General features: G+C 48.7%; 1 long non-coding RNA gene across 1 annotated transcript; it reads left to right on the top strand.

Annotated features, from left to right (window-relative positions):
- The first annotated feature begins 10,129 nt into the window (after positions 1–10,129).
- Positions 10,130–13,568, top strand: LOC132504057 (uncharacterized). Its single transcript, XR_009534714.1, has 3 exons — positions 10,130–10,392; positions 12,525–12,597; positions 13,164–13,568. It is a non-coding gene; the product is annotated as an uncharacterized LOC132504057 (long non-coding RNA).
- Positions 13,569–15,507: the final 1,939 nt, after the last annotated feature.

Here is a 15,507-nt window from a genome sequence, read left to right as displayed (position 1 = left end):
CACATCCAATTAAAAAACAAAACTTCCTAGTTGAAGTCTTCAGTAACACTTGCTGGATTCCTGCAGTAACATTCTACTCAAAGACACAATCTCAAATCATACCATTAAAGCCCAGCTTGGACTATGTCCTTTTCCTGCTTTAAAAACCTTCGGTGGCTCCCAAAGGCCATCAGATGAAACATCCATCATTCAGCCCCGCTTTCAAGGCTGCCTGTGACACACACTGTGAACTTCCTTTCAGCAGGGTTTTCCCGTATGTGCTTTCTGGGGCCCCAGGGCCTCTAGAATTGACTCAGGCCGTGGTGGGTTTGGAAGTCATGAAGTTGGATGTCGGCGTAGAAGTCAGGAAGGGGCTTTGCTGGCTGAGGCTCGCTAAAGAGGTACAGCAGGACTCAGCTTCGCTGGTGGCAGGTTTCAGTAGCTTAGTCAGTGTTCCAGGCTCCATGGTGCCCGGCCCTGCAGTGGGGGCACCATCTTCCACGGAGTCCACGAAGGAAGTTGCCCACCGGTCTGTCGGCAGAATTACAAAGCCTGGTTTGCCTTTATGTCCCTCACACCCTTCCTGTTGCTTTGTCCCCTTCCCGTACCTAGGACTCTTCCCACCTGGTATCACTTCTCTTGAGATCCTCAACATCACATTTCTATTTAAATAAAGGTGTCAGATCCCAGTTATGAGTCTACCCAGTGGCCTAGAGTTTTCAGAGGCCTCACTCTTCTTACAGTCCTAAGTTACGTAGAACTTTTGAGGAAAGGGTGAGTTTCAACTGGAGGTTGGGCTGTACCATCCATTACCACGGTCACCGGTTCCTAAACTTCCATGTGTGTGGAAATCGCCTGGGGAGCTTGTTAAAATGCAGATTTGGTTCCGTGGGTTCCAGGATCTCTATTCCTTTTAAGCTCCTGGGCGATGCCAATGCTGCTAGACTGGGGAGCACGCTGTGAGTGACGAGGATAAAGACCAGATGCCCCTGGAGAGCCGTCCGGGAGAAGCTCAGGTTCCCAGGCTCCGTCACTCCCACGCCAGGGGGCCAGAGGCTGCCGCCTGGCGTAAGCACAAGCCGTTTGCCTCGGGAGCTCACGGGCATACATGAGGTAGTGGGGTGTCTGCTTTTCCACGTCTTCGCAGACCTCAGTTATCTCACAGGTCTAGACCGTCAGAAGGCTCTCATCCGACTGTTGGAGGTGGTCCTTCTCATCTCCAGAAGGCAGTTCAGCAAGTTCTCGAGGGAAAAGGGTAAATGCTGCCTTCGGGGATCTCCCGGAGCAGCTTCCAGCAAGCAGAGGAGGTGCCTGTGGACTTGTTCTCCTTAGCACATCGTTTTTCTTCCTACTGTGTTTACAGACAGGCCGCTTAGCCGCAGGTCTTGGGTGGATGACACCCACTCTCGTTCACTTCTGTGTATGTTACTCTGGAGAGGGAAGATAATGCAGTTTAGCTAAGCCAAGCTGTAGGTTGGAAGTTATAACCCACCTAATTCCTTACAGAAGCTATTGATTAAGGCTGTGTCTCTGCCACCTGCTGTGCCTGGGCCTCCTGCCATGTGGTTGATGGCAACTCTGACAGCCCCGTCCCTGCAGAACCCAGAGCTCCTGCCACGTTTGTTTCCAGCAAGTCTTTAGTGTCTGCTCTCCTGCCTCCTCACCCCCCGCTTCCTTCTAAAGCATGTTTTGAAGTCCACACTGAGACAGGTCACCCAACCCATTTGTCATGTGATGGGGTTACAGACTGTGGAGTCTGCAGCAGACGTCAGCTGGGCCTTTGGAGGCCTGTCACTTCCCCAAAGAGAACACTCTTGTTGACCATCTGGCACGGGGGCGAACACCTTTCTTGCCCAAGAGGTCCTAGGCTTCACTCCAGGGAGTGGCATGAGGGTTAGAGCTCAGAGAGAAAGAAAAAAGTGGAGTCAGAGACCCAGGAAATGAGGTCCCCGCGGAAGGTAAGAGCCTTTGTAAACGTGCCTTTGTTACCTGGATGGATGTTCAGTAAGCATTTGTTGAATGAATGAGTGAAAACAAGCCAAGAAGGAAAAAGCTATTGAATATGAAGCACGGGTGTCACCACCAGATGTCCTGTTCTGCTTCCCTCCCACCAATCACTTGTAAGGCTCTTGTCCCAAGCATGCTGGGGGCCTCGTGGAGACATCTGGACGGTGTCCTCCTGAGAAGGTGAGCAGTGACTCATTTCATGGGGTTGTGGCAGCTGTGGCTGGTCTCCTTCAGGTCATGGAGCTTCTGGACCTGGTTGATAGCAGAGCCTGGACTAAAGCCCATATCCCGTGACCCCCAGCTCAACACGCTTTCTATTCTGTCAAGCTGTTGACCCAGCCAGGAAATGTGCGCTATCCATGTTTACCCCTCTGTGAGCGAGCATGGGAGCGAATTAACTTGGGGACCTGTCACTGACCTCCATAAGGCCAAGGGGCCTCCCTAAGAACTAGCATCCCAGAAGACTTGACCTCGAGCCCTGCTCTGTTCTTCACCTTGGGCAAACACTTTTACCCAAAGAAGTTACCTCTTCCCCCATATACAGTGGGGAGGATGCCTAAGGTCAGCAGCAGTGGGGGCCACGAACTAACGGTGCCTCGTCTGTACCGGCGCTAAATGAAAGATGAAGGGACAGGTATCCAAGGGGCTGCCGCTCTTCCCTTCCCTGCCGAGGAAGTGCAAAGGACTCTCCATTCCAGTTTAGAACCCAAGCAAGGCTCCACACTTGATCAGCCTGGATTTTTTTTTCTAGGTCGTTGGAGGCAAAGAAGTAGTGCACTGTATCCCCTTCCCTTTTTCCTTCCCTCCCTCCCTTCGGGGAACAATTACTGCCTGTTTGCTGTGTATTGGGCACTGTTTCTGGGCACTGGGAATAGAGCAGTGAACAACAACCCACACCCTCGTGGGGCTCACATTCCAGTGGGGGAAACAGCAAGGCAAAGCCAACACGTAAGCGAGGTAGCTGGTGGGGAAACAAAGCATGGAGAGGAGGAGAGTGCTGCGAGGGGTTGTGATATTAATCAGGAGGGTCAACGAAGACCCCCCCCTGGGAAAGTTGACCTTTGAGAATAGACTGAAAGGAGCTGAGGGAGCCAGACATTTAGGTCTTTGGAGGAGAGTCTTTCAGACAGAAGGAATAGCGAGTGCAAATGTCCTGAGGCAGGAGTGGCCGGTGTACTTGAGGAAGAACAGGAGGGCTGGCGAAGCTGAAGCCAAGAGTGTGTGAGGGGCCAAGAAGTCGATGAGAGAGAAGATCGGGGGCCAGATCATGAGATCACAAGGTCGTTAGAAAGATGGGAAATTACTGTAGGATTTCTCCTGGCTGCTGGTTAAGGAATGGGTCAGGGCGTGCGGAGGGTGGGTGGCAGCAGGCGGAGGAGTTAGCACCTCTCAGCTGTGAACAAAGGCGGGTGGCGATGAGAACTTGGACAGGGGCAGAGCAGTGAGGGGTGAGAAGTGGTCGATTCTGAATGCATTTTAAAGACAAAACCAAAAATCCTTGCCATTGGGTTGCATGTGGGACGTGACTGAAGGAAAGGAGACGGAATGACGGCAGGTGTTTGGGGTTTCTTTTCGGCTGAGTAGCTCAAAGGATAATGTACCATGAACTGGGATGGGGAACATGTGAGAAGAACAGGGAGAATGTGAGGGCCTCTGCATTGGGCATATTAAACTTGAGATAATATGGAATGAGACTAAGAAGAGCCTACGTTTGCTGAGCTCTTCCTATGTGTCAGGCACTGGGCAAAGCATCTTACAGATATGGTCCCATTTCATCCTTACAACAGCACTCTTACCGTAGAGATAAGACAGTGGGTAGCTGTGCCCATTCACAGCCTGACAAGACCTCCTGCAGCAGCAGCAGCAGCAACATAGATCTTTCCTGTCTGATTGTTCTGTCTTAACTGCACAGCCATGGTTGGTATTGGCTCGCCACACTGTTAATGAAGACGTGAGTCTTCTCCTTGGTCCCACTGCACGGCGAGATTATCAGCTTTGTTCTGCTCCTGGAGCCTCATGGATGCCGTGTAAACACAGAGTGAGTGAGCGAGTGAGTGAGCTTGTGGAACCTGTAGGCGCCGGCCACAGGCTGGACTGACCATGTTCCTCGCCTGTGAGGGGAGAAGCCAAGGAACGGGACCCAGGGATGGGGTACATCCATCTGCCGGGCACATGGTGGGTGCGTGGGAGAGTGAGCTTGAAAACCAGGGGCACGGAGTGTTCAAGGTGAGCAACTTCATAACTAGAAGCATCAAAAATAGAAACGTGAAAACATGAGTCAGCATCTGAGGTGAGCAGCGTAAAGCAAGGTGTGAGTGACGGCGGGGTGAGTGGGGCGGGGGACAGTTCAAGCCTAATCTGTGAGACCAGGTGTGCTTTGTTGTTCCTTACCAGCTGGGAGAGTCTTACCAGCTGGGAGAGTCCTACTAGCTGGGAGAGTCCTACTACCTGGTTCAGTCTTACTAGCTGGGAGAGCCTTACCAGCTGGGAGAGTCTTGCCAGCTGGGAAAGTCTTACCTGCTGAGAGAGCCTTACTAGCTGGGACAGTCTTTCTAGCTGGGAGAGTCTTACCAGCTGGGAGAGTCTTACCAGCTGGGAGAGTCTTACTAGCTAGGAGAGTCTTACTAGCGGGAGAGTCTTACTAGCTAGGAGAGTCTTACTAGCTGGGAGAGTCTTACTAGCTGGGAGCCTTACAAGCTGGGAGAGTCTTGCCAGCTGGGAGAGTCAGTCCTAAGGAGGTCAGTAGTGTGTGCTGAAAAAAAGAGAAGTGGGAAGAGCTCTAACTGTAAGCCATTTAAGATGTTAGCTACCTCCTTGCTGAGTAACAGATCACCCCAAACTAAGTGACTTATAACAGCCGTGGTGATTTGTGATCTCTCACGATTCAGGAGCAGCCAGCGACGTCTCAGAGGCTCTTCCCTCCCACGTGTGGCGCCTGAGCTGGAGTAGGTGGAGTTCCCTGTCCTCCGGCATTTCTCTCTCTGGGGTCTCCACTCAGGGTCTTTCCAGCATGGTGTCTTCACGACAGTGATACTTCCTATGTGACACCTCAGGGTTCCAAAGCCACGTGTCCCCAGAGAGAGAAACAACCAGGAGGAAGCTCGGGGGACAGACAGCCTCCTCTTTGCTGCAGTCTGATTGTCAGAAGCTAGTGCCCACAGTTGGCCCTTGTTCACGGGACATGAAGTAGACTCCACCTTTTTCTGGGAGGTAAATCCAAGGATTTGCTGGCGTGATTTATAACCACACAGAAGCCTGTGACATGGTCTGGGGACCTCATAATTATACCCTCCTATTATACAAGAGGCGTTCAGTGGAAAGTTTCTCGGTGCCTGCGGTGGTTGGCGATTAATGTCGGACGTGTGAGGGATGACGTGACGTGCAGGCAAGTGGCTACGTTTTCTGAGACTAAATATTGTGTCGATGTCATTACCAGGAAAACCCCCAGGCCTGGAAATACTTTTTTTCTGTGACTCAGGATGGTATATATCAGAGTAGATTGTAAAGCAGTTCATGTCACAGGGATACAAAATAGAGCTAGGAGCCATAAGGCAAGGAAACAGTAAGGAGACTGAGTGGTAGGTAAGAAAGTGACCTTGACTTTGCTGTGCTTTTGATTTGATGCAGCAGCAGAAACTTCCAAGTCTTTGAGAGACAGCAATATTCTGGACCAGCTAGATCGGCCAGCTGCCTCCATGGCTATTAAAGCCAGTAGTGACACCAGTTCTGGCAAAACCAGACCTCTCGTGCTACTGACCCCAGTGTGAAGGCACTTGGGGTTCTATGTGCGGAAATCGAACTATAGATAATTGTTTTGTTAGAGGGGAATTGGGAGTCTTAGTGAATTCAAATGTACTTCCAAGAGGTGTTTGAAAGCCTCCTGCAAGGACATTGATTGCACTATGGGATGGTTGCCTGATGCCAGCTAATTAGGAAAACCCATTCTGGGCCTAGCTTGAGTGAGCCCGGGGAAGGATAAACAGTGTTACTATAGCTGGTACCCTGGAGTTCCCAGGATAACCTGTAGTCTCCTTACACTTGATTGAGTTTATTCCACGCACAGACTTTCGCTAAAGGCCACCGTGTCCCAACGTGTGAGGCAGTTGCCAAAATGGAGTAGTGCCAATAGCTGGAGCTCTTGTCTGTTGCTGCAGCTAAACAATTAAAGAGGAACCTGAGTTTCACCGGAAGCAATTCCTTGGACCATTTGGCGCCGTCTACAACTGGGTCCAGGCATTACCACCACGGGGCCGACTGGCTGGCAAAGGTTCGCCGAGGCTGGGGTACTTTCCACTTTGGGGTCCAGCATTATGACTAACTTCTCAGTGTCTCAGGCTGGGCAGATTCCCATAGGGGCAAACCCCAGACCCGCATCTCTTAGCGTGTGATGGTGGAATGTAATTTGGCAAATGTTGTACGTATGATGCAAAAATAAATCCGTAAGTAAACAAACTTAAAAAGGAGACAAAGAGAAAGTGAGCAAATAAACTTGGAAAACTAGGCTCAATAAAAGTAGTTTTTTCCCTTTTTTGAAACAGGATTTCTCGGAGCCTTTAATACGCCACCACGCCTTGTGAATGTCCAGAATGACAGGTAGCATTTTCACCTCTTATGTGACCATCGGAACCATGTTCCCATGATCACGTTGGGTGACTTCGTTTTCCAGCAACAACTTTGGGATACACTGTCCTAGATCAGAGCTACTTGGAGGGCAGCCTTTGGCCTGATGGTCCCCAGTGGGGTAAGTACGGAAATTGAGAGTAAGCTTTTAGAAAGTTTTCTGGCAGTTGGACAGATTAATTTTTATGTCTGTTGAACCTAATACCAAAGTAGTGGGGCTTATATTTTGTATTTCTTTGCTTGGTATTTCATGTTCGAGTCATTAATTTTTAGGGTACTTTACAAAAAATACCCATCTGCAGCACACTGAAAATAAAAAAAAAAAATCACAGTCCTTCCCCTCATCATTTGAGAGCGTCCCCACCAACATCAAACCCCCGATCAGATTTTTCTAGCATCAGGCCACGAGCACAAAGGTTACCCAGATGGACTCCAGACTACCTTCCAGCATCCCCTACCCCTGTAGGGCAGTCAGCCCTGCCTGTTACCATTCCTTTGTGCACCTGTAATTTTGTATTCTGAGTGCGGAATCTCAGACCCCCGCAGCGGTCCATCCACTCCTTGCTCCGGAACGAGAAGCCCCAGGATGCTACCTTGTCAGGAGGAGAAAGGCAACAGCCATCACTCTGCCTGACCCGCCCGCCACACTCAGCAGTGCTTACCTCCCACCCTTGGAATATTGCTGACAGCTCTTTGAAAACTTAAAAAGTATGACAGGCTTTCAGGAATGGTGACTTCCCACCAAGGAATGGAGGCATGGGAGGATTTAAGTACCTGGGTTTAAATAATGCTTGCCTTTTGTTCTCCCTAATAGTGCTGGTCATGTGGGTTTTTCTTCCCCACAGCTTTCTGACGTGATCGTTCTCCAATAGAGGACTTCAGTCTTTTAAAAACAGTAATTTTGGTAAAGTGGTAATTGCTTTAATTAGAGTTCTTTAAAGGTAGATCCTTCTCGCCCACCTTCTCTTAAGACGTGACTCATGCTCTGATCTATCGCGTTACCCTGAATCCACGCGGTATTATTTCCTCCTCATACCTGTTAACGGGCATTGTAGGAGAGGAGGTGGAAAACTTCCAGAAGTCGCTATTTTTTCAGTCTAGAATAATTACAAGTAATTTTTCTTTGTTTCCAGGAAATGGTAGATTATCAGCTTTCTGTAGAGAAAAATATGCACGTTGCATATGACTGCACTTTCCACGGGGGCCTTTCATGGGGACTAGAGCTCTTAACTGCCCACTGGGTTCCATTTGGATCACAAAAGCCTTCTCTGGCTCCCCAGCAGAACTGACTTGCCTCTCGTGTTTCCGGGGACCCAGTCCTGTTATGAAGCGACAGTAGTTGGCCCTGCATAGAGTTTTTTATCCCCAAATAGCCGCATTCTTTTAAATGGCTGTTTGAGCTGCTTGACACACACTAGGGAAGCTGGCAGAATATCATGCCCTTCCCTTCGGGTATGAGAAGCGTGGTGACAAAGAAGCCACCCAGAAGGCCCCACACGGCTGGGTGGGGGGCTCAGGAGAAGCTTGCAGGGACCAACCTCCCCCTCGGCCCATCCGGATAACCTCCTCCGCTCCGCTCTTCCGTATGTCGGAGGGGACAGAAACGGGCAGCTCTGGCTCTTGGAGTTCTATTTTCTGTTGAGTTTCAATCTCCTGGTTGGTGTTGGGTGAAATTGCTGAGAAAAGTATCCATCACAGATAATCTAGAAAAGGGGAAATTGGAAACCATTGAATTTTGCTTCTAAAACTCCTCTTGGAGTGTGACAAGCAAAAGTAAGTAACTTGTATTCTGGAGTTCCTGTTCACTTATACTTTCATGTCCTTTCTTTGTGCTTGTCCACATTTTAGGAAGATAATAAAAATAAATGTTTCCTCTGCAGTTTTCTTTCTATCTGTCATCTATCCATCCATCCATCCATCCACCCTGTACTTATATCTGTTTATCTATTTATCTATACGTCATTATCTGTCTGTAAGGAAGGACAAATTCTCCTCTACTCTTTAGGTCTCCAGTTGGGTCTAAGAATTAAATGGACAAAGACAGATGAACAGGAGAAAGGCATACACGTTTTAGTAAACTGTTACATGTACGTGGGAGCCTTCATAAGAGAATGAAGACCTGAAGAAGCAACCAGAGCAGAAAGCTTTTATACCTTTTAGACAAAGAAACAATACATTTGTGAAGAATGGACAAGACACAGGGCTTTGGGCCAGAGGTGGTAAATGGTGAAGTAGGATAAGGGTTGGCTGAACAGGGTTTGCTTGTACAGATCTCTCGGCCTCAGACTCCCCATCTCTGGTGATAAGAGTATCTTCCTTTCTCCCGGTACAGGGAGGACACCTTTCACAGGGGAGTTTATCTCCTGCTTTCAGGAAGAAAAAGGAAAGTTAGAGAGCCCTTGTTATACCTGCTATTTCTCAAGTGCCTTTAATTCAAAAGAATCAGTATGCCTGAGTGGCATATTTTGGGGGGACATCCTCTGAACTCCTTCACCATCCATTCTATACCTATATCTCCATCTATCTATACATCAGCTGCCTGCCTATCCATCCATCCGTCTGTCCATCCATCCGTCCGTCCGTCCATCCATCCACCCACCCATCCATCCGTCCATCCATCCATCCATCCATCCTATACCTGTCCCTCTACCTGCCTGCCTGTCTACCATCATCCATCCTCTGTCTCATTCATCAATAGCCCGCATGGCCAGGTGATCACCAATTAAGCCACACTTCATCTTGCTGTGAATTTCACAGCTACCTGTCAATTTGTGGATTGTTAATCTGGGTCCCTTCCCTGTCCAGCCTCTCAATCCTGAGATCTCTCCAGCGTCCAAATTTGGCATTGTGGTGTCTTATTCATGCTCTGTCACTGAGCTGGGCCACCGTCCCTCCCTTTCAGGCTGCTGCCCTCACCAACACGCTAGCCTTGGCACTCAGCCCTGCGTTTCAGATACAGAACAGGCTTTTCCCTTAAATTCTGACACCACAACAGGAACCAGACTGTGTTGACGAGTGTGAGTGAGAGAAGGGGAAGGAGATACAGCACAGGTAACAGATAACCCTACTGGATGGGACTTCCCTTAGAGCCTCTAGGTGGGTCTGTCCTGGGGGTCCTTTACAGAGCTCCCCCCACACCTGCTGCCAGGTGACCCTCATGGGGAGGAGGAGCCACTTCCTCCCTGGGAGGGCTTTGTGCTTGTCCCGTCTCTGCATTCAGAGGCCAGCCTCCCTAATCCTCACTTCCTGTCTCAAGAGCAGCCTCTCCCCAGGATGACTGACAACAGAAATGGCCCTTGTGTTTGAGAGATAAACCCGCCCCCACCCTTAGCCTCAGGAATGCTCCCTTGCCTTCTGGTACCTGACAAGAAGGTCCATTAGAACATGATTTTCCAACGTGAGCCTTAAAAAACAAGTGTGTCCAACAGCGTTCCCAAAGGCTGACAGAGACAGCAAGCTACCCAGGTGCCTGCTCTGGACTTTCTTCTCTCCTTTATGATAGAATTCTCCAACCCAGCCTGGCCTCCTGCAGGTGTGCCACCTGCAGGCTGCAGGTACAGCTACTGCAAGCCCATTCCTTAGCCCCTAGCCCACCAATTGCTTCTTTTTCAGGAACAATTCTGTTTCTGCCGTTTACTGCGCATAGAATATGGAGCTTCTCAGCCTCAAACACGCGCATTCAGGCCAACAGACTCAACAAGAAGCATGATGTCTGCTTTATATTTCATAATCAAATGTCCACTTAACAGTTCTTCCCAAAACAAAGACGATCAGTCTGTCCCAAAGGTGAATTCAAATTTCTTCTTTTTACTAGGTAAATACTGCTTACATGTTTAAGATGATTTTTAAAAGGTAACGAAACAAACAAAACCCCCCAAACCTTAGTTAGGGACTGGGATTCTATTTGGGCATTCTGTTTCTCCCCTTCCCTCTCTACCTGTCCTTCCTACCTACCCTGCCAAAGCTGCTCTGAGACAAGTCTGTATATAGTCCCATGCTGTTTACCCTTGGGAGCTCTCAGCCCATGCTCCACCCCGGCCATATCCGCCCTCTTTACCCATTCATTTCTGTCCCCTCTGAGCAGAGGTGAGGGAGGCCACGTCACACATGCAGTCTCAGCTGGGGTGGCAGCAGCTACCGGGACCCCCTTTCCTTAGAAGCAGTCAGTCAAGTGGGAGTTCCCTTTCTCAGTTCCTGGATCACATCTGCTTATTAAGAAAAAGTATTTAAGACTTGAAAATGAGGCAAAAGGTGATGGCATGTCATTTCAGTGTTAACTCAAAAGGATAACCCCAAAGGTTTCAGTTTATTATTCCCTAGGGCATTAACCAGTTTTGTACTATTTTGTATTAACCTAGCACTCAAATTCTAACAGTCCTTTATGAAATTGCTATAAATATCAAGTTCCCCAAGTGTTCCTGGAATTATATTACTATTTCCATCATTCATTAATGAATTGAATGAAGTATTTGATGTGCTCATTTCAATCCTGTAATAGTTATCTATTGCTGGGTAACAAATTATCCCAAATCTTAGTGGCTTAAACAAATAATAAACATTTGTTATGTTACACAGCTTCTGTGGGTTGGGAATTCAAGAGCATTTTAGTAGAATGATCTAGCTTGGGTTCTTTCATGAGATTGCGATCAGCCAGGACCGCAGCCAACTGTAGGAGCCTGGGCGGATCTGCTCCCCAAGATGACTCACTTATGTGGGTGACAAGCCAATGGTCACTGTTGGCAGGAGGCCTCAGTCCTCACCATGGGGACCTCGCCACACACCTGCGTGAGTTTCCTCATGACATGGCAACTGGCTTCCCCCAGAGCAAGTGATCCAGGAGAGAATAGGGGAAAGTCACAGCGTCTGCTAAGACCTAGAAGTTACATCCTGTTGGTCACATTAGTCAGTCCTATTCATTGTGGGAAGAGGTGACACAAGGGCAAGAGTACTGGAGGATGGGGATCATTGGGGGAAGTCTTAGAGGCTGGCTACCAACATCCTCCCTCTGTGCCCCAGTGATTCACGTCCTACCCACACACAAAATGTGCTTAGCCTCTCCCAGGGCCCCCAGTGCAGTAGAGTATCAGTTTGAAGTCCAGAATTTCATTATCCAAATTAGATCCAGATGTTCTTGAGGCTCCTTAGGTGTAGTTCCTTGAATCCTCAAAGCCAGGTCTGAAATTTGTGAACTAGAGAGACAAGTTATCTGCAATAATAGGACAAGCATAGTATAATTACTGAAGACCCTCCTGTTCAACAGAGTTGGAAATTGGGGATGCACGGAAGTCACTGGTTCATAGCAATTCTGAAATCCAGTAGGGTACAAATTGACATTTCCTGGGAATAATTTTCCACAGCTCTTGGATTTACTCTGCAGGCTTTTGGTTTTACCCTCTGGGTCATCCTTCCTTTTCCTGTATTTGTGTAGTTTTCTCAGCCTGCTTCTGCCTTGTACAAGTTTCAGGGTCCAAAGACATCTTTTCAGTTTGTGCTGTCTGTCCCTTTCAGCTCAAGCTGTCAATGCTTCTTCCAATATAATTCTCTTAAAAACCTTGTGGATGACCTGTGAATCTCACTGCGGGGGGCGGGCTCACTCCATTAGAGAAAAAAAAAAGCTTCACCTACAAATAGCTCCAATATATGCCCTGAAAGGACAGGGTTGTTGAAGTGCTCCGTCTGTGGCATTTGTTATTTGTATGGCAGCCCGAGCCGACTAAGGCACAGTCACACTCTTGGGTTCATCTTTAGACCAGATTTTCCTGATGGTGCCTGTACTTGATTTTTACCTAAGAGCCCTTTAAATTTAACATCATTTGCCATCTGGAGAAGGTGAGAATTTTCAAAACCAGGAAGTGCTGCCTCTCTTTTGTTTAACAGTCCTGCCTTTAGCTCATTTCTCTTGTCTCACTTTTTACCAGAAGCAGCAAGAAGAAATCACTCTTCAGTACTCTGCTTGGACCATCTCCTTTGCTAGACCACCCCATGCCTAAGGTACGTTTTCTATCTTCCTTATAAGGCAACAGTGCTGGTAAAGTTTCTGTCTCTACTACATAACAATTTCCAGTAAAATTTTTCCCTTTTCTTTAATCCCTTACCTGAGGCCACCTCAAAGACAGTCATGCTTCTATAAACAGTTTTTCAAGGCTCTTCAAGTTTTCATGGACACTTTCGTCAAAGTCCTTCCAGCTTTTACTATGAGGTTCCAAAGCCACAAGGAAACTTTCCTCTAATATCCCTAAACTTATCTGGGAATTCCCACACCAAGAGACAGGGGCCCATCCTCAGAAAACCCCCTCTCACTCTTTCCCAGGAATTCCCCCACGCCTCCAACTCTATTCTTTTAATCCTCTCTCTCTCTCAGTAAGGATGGTGTGTGATTAGTTTGTTGGATATACTTTAGTCATGTCTTACAGAGAGATCACAGCTCGTAAACTTTTGGCCAAGAATTGAAGCCCCCGGAGGTCTGTGTCTGATGGGGACCCTGACTAGTGGGAGTGCAGTTGTATTCACACTAATGAACACGTCACACTGTCATTTAGAGCCTTGTGTCATTCTAGGTGCTGCTCCATTTCATTCCTTCAGAACCTTATGAAGTAAGCTCACTGATTGACCAGATGGACCCTGGTGGAGGCATGCAGGGATCAACTCAGGTGTCTCATTTCTGTTCCCATCTGAAGCTGAATCCAGGCATTTGCAAGGAGCCTGTGACATGCCAGGGGCAGCGGCTGCTGCTACCACAGCCATCATCCCTCCATCTCAGGGTCCCTTAGAGCCCCATGGCCTGAGCCACCTTTGTGCATGGCAGCCAGAGGGGCCGGGCACCACCCCATCACAACCCCTGCTGGAAACAGCTGCCCGCCCTCCTGTCGTTGGGAGGGAGCAGCATTTGCTCCCCGGCACTGTCTCTGAGAGCAGCCTTGGCCAGAGAAAGGTTGGCGGAGTCGAGTTTGTTCATCTGTTCCATCTGCTCCCACCACCGTGGAAGAGGTCACGACGGCCCACTTGTGTGCAGCCAGTAAATCTGTAACAGTTTTGCCAATACTGGAAGGGGCATACATGGGGGTGGGAGGTGACTGGATCGTGGCCAGCTGTGTGGCTTTTGGCAGGTGATTTAATCTCTCTGAGCCTCCGTGTCCTCATCCACAAGATGGGATGCCAACCTCTTAGAGGTGTTGTGAGAGTTAAGTATAAAACATTTGGTACAGTGTTGGACAAAGGGGAGACATTTAAGAATGTGTTTTATTATTTAGTAGTAAGGAAAGAGGTTTTCATTTGGGGAAAAGTGTATAAGTGTGAAAAAAATTAGATAGCAGGTCTCTATTAGCTTGATGTAGAAAAAGATACTGTAGGACCCCAGACTTCTATCCTACACCCACGAAGAATGAGGAGAGCCCCTTCTGTCTACCATCAGGGGTGCTCAGGCCATGTTGCTTGGTCCATGTTATAGATTGAATGTTTGTGTCCTCCCAAAATCCATCTGTTGAGATCCTAACCCCACAGTGTGATGGTATCAGGAGGTGGGGCCTTTGGGAGGTGATGAGGTCATGAGGGTGGAGCCCTCATGATGGAATTAGTGTCCTTATAAAGAGACCCCAGAGCACTTTCTAGCCCCTTCTGTAATGTGAGGACACAGCAGGAAGGCACCATCTGCAAACCAGGAAGCAGCCCTCACCAGTCACAGAATCAACAGCCTCCACAGCTGTGAGAAATGAGTGTTTGTTGTTTAGGACACCCAGCCTCTGATATATTTGTTACAGCAGCCCGAGCTGACCAAGACAGTCCCATGGCTGATTTGAACCCAGATGAAATCAGGGGTTTCCAGACACAATACTCCTGTGGTGTAGAAACAGGCACAGACTTACTATTTTTTGGAAAGGCTACATTTAATTCATTGTCTCTGTACCTCGTTTTCTTTATTTGGAAGGTGAAAGATTTGACCGGGCCCTCAGACAGGCTCGGAGAATAACGGTCCATCATTCCAAGGGCCTGACTGCCTTCAAACAGCCTCTCAGTCTTTTCTTTGCCCTGAATTGTTTTTCATTGCCCAACATGGCGTCGGCACATAATAAATGCTCAGGCAACCTACGATGACTGTCTGATAAGACCATTCCTCACTCTGCCTGATCTTTGTTACATGCCTCCACCACCCGAGGCTGCTGGAACTGAAGTAGAAATTCCTGTTTGCCAAGCTCTGTCTCCTTCAGTGGCTTTAATGGAGCCTCTGTGTGTCCAGTCTCCCCCGAGTCCTGGTTTGTATGTACTTTTTTAGCCCTGGAAAAAATGCGTGTTTGAGCAGTTGATTGGACTCTACTTACAGGTGAAAAGAAAGTAGAAAAAGAACTGCCCCCCCCAAAAAAAAAACCCCTCAACTCGAATTCTATTGCCAATCCTCCTCGGAGCTTAACCAAGCTCGCAGCCTTGACACCCAGTCCCGGGAAAGGAGTTGAGTGGTTGTGGTCTGGGTGTCAAGTGTCCTGCCGAGACCCAGCAGGAGGGATGAGTCGTATTAATTCTGTCTGACACCAAGGGCCTCGTTGCAATTCTTTTCAGTCCCCGCTCAGAGGTCTGCAGGGAAAAGAATGTTTTTAAATCCAGGACGAAACCTTGGTGCAGGCGGCCTGCCTGGTCTTGGTGGCCAGCTCTCAATAGAGAAATCCAGCGTCCAGAGTCAGGCTCTCCACGTGAAGGGCCCTCCCCACGTCCGTCACTGAATGAGGAGCCTGCACTAGTGGTTCTCTCCGCCCCGGAGCACTCTGTTTGGTGGCTGACTGTAAACTTGGTAACTCGGGGAGTGTGGGTCTGCATCCCCAGACTGATCTGTCCTCTCCCCTCTCAGAGGAGCACATCTGTGGCCTGAGAGTCGTTCGGTGAGATCACTGTTCGGTTGACCAACCAGTGGCA

This window comes from Lagenorhynchus albirostris, chromosome 1 (genome assembly GCF_949774975.1).
Source record: "Lagenorhynchus albirostris chromosome 1, mLagAlb1.1, whole genome shotgun sequence".
NCBI classification, from domain to species: Eukaryota; Metazoa; Chordata; class Mammalia; order Artiodactyla; family Delphinidae; genus Lagenorhynchus; species Lagenorhynchus albirostris.
The sequence above is the reverse complement of the archived record's forward strand: the minus strand, read 5'-3'. Positions and strand labels throughout refer to the sequence as shown.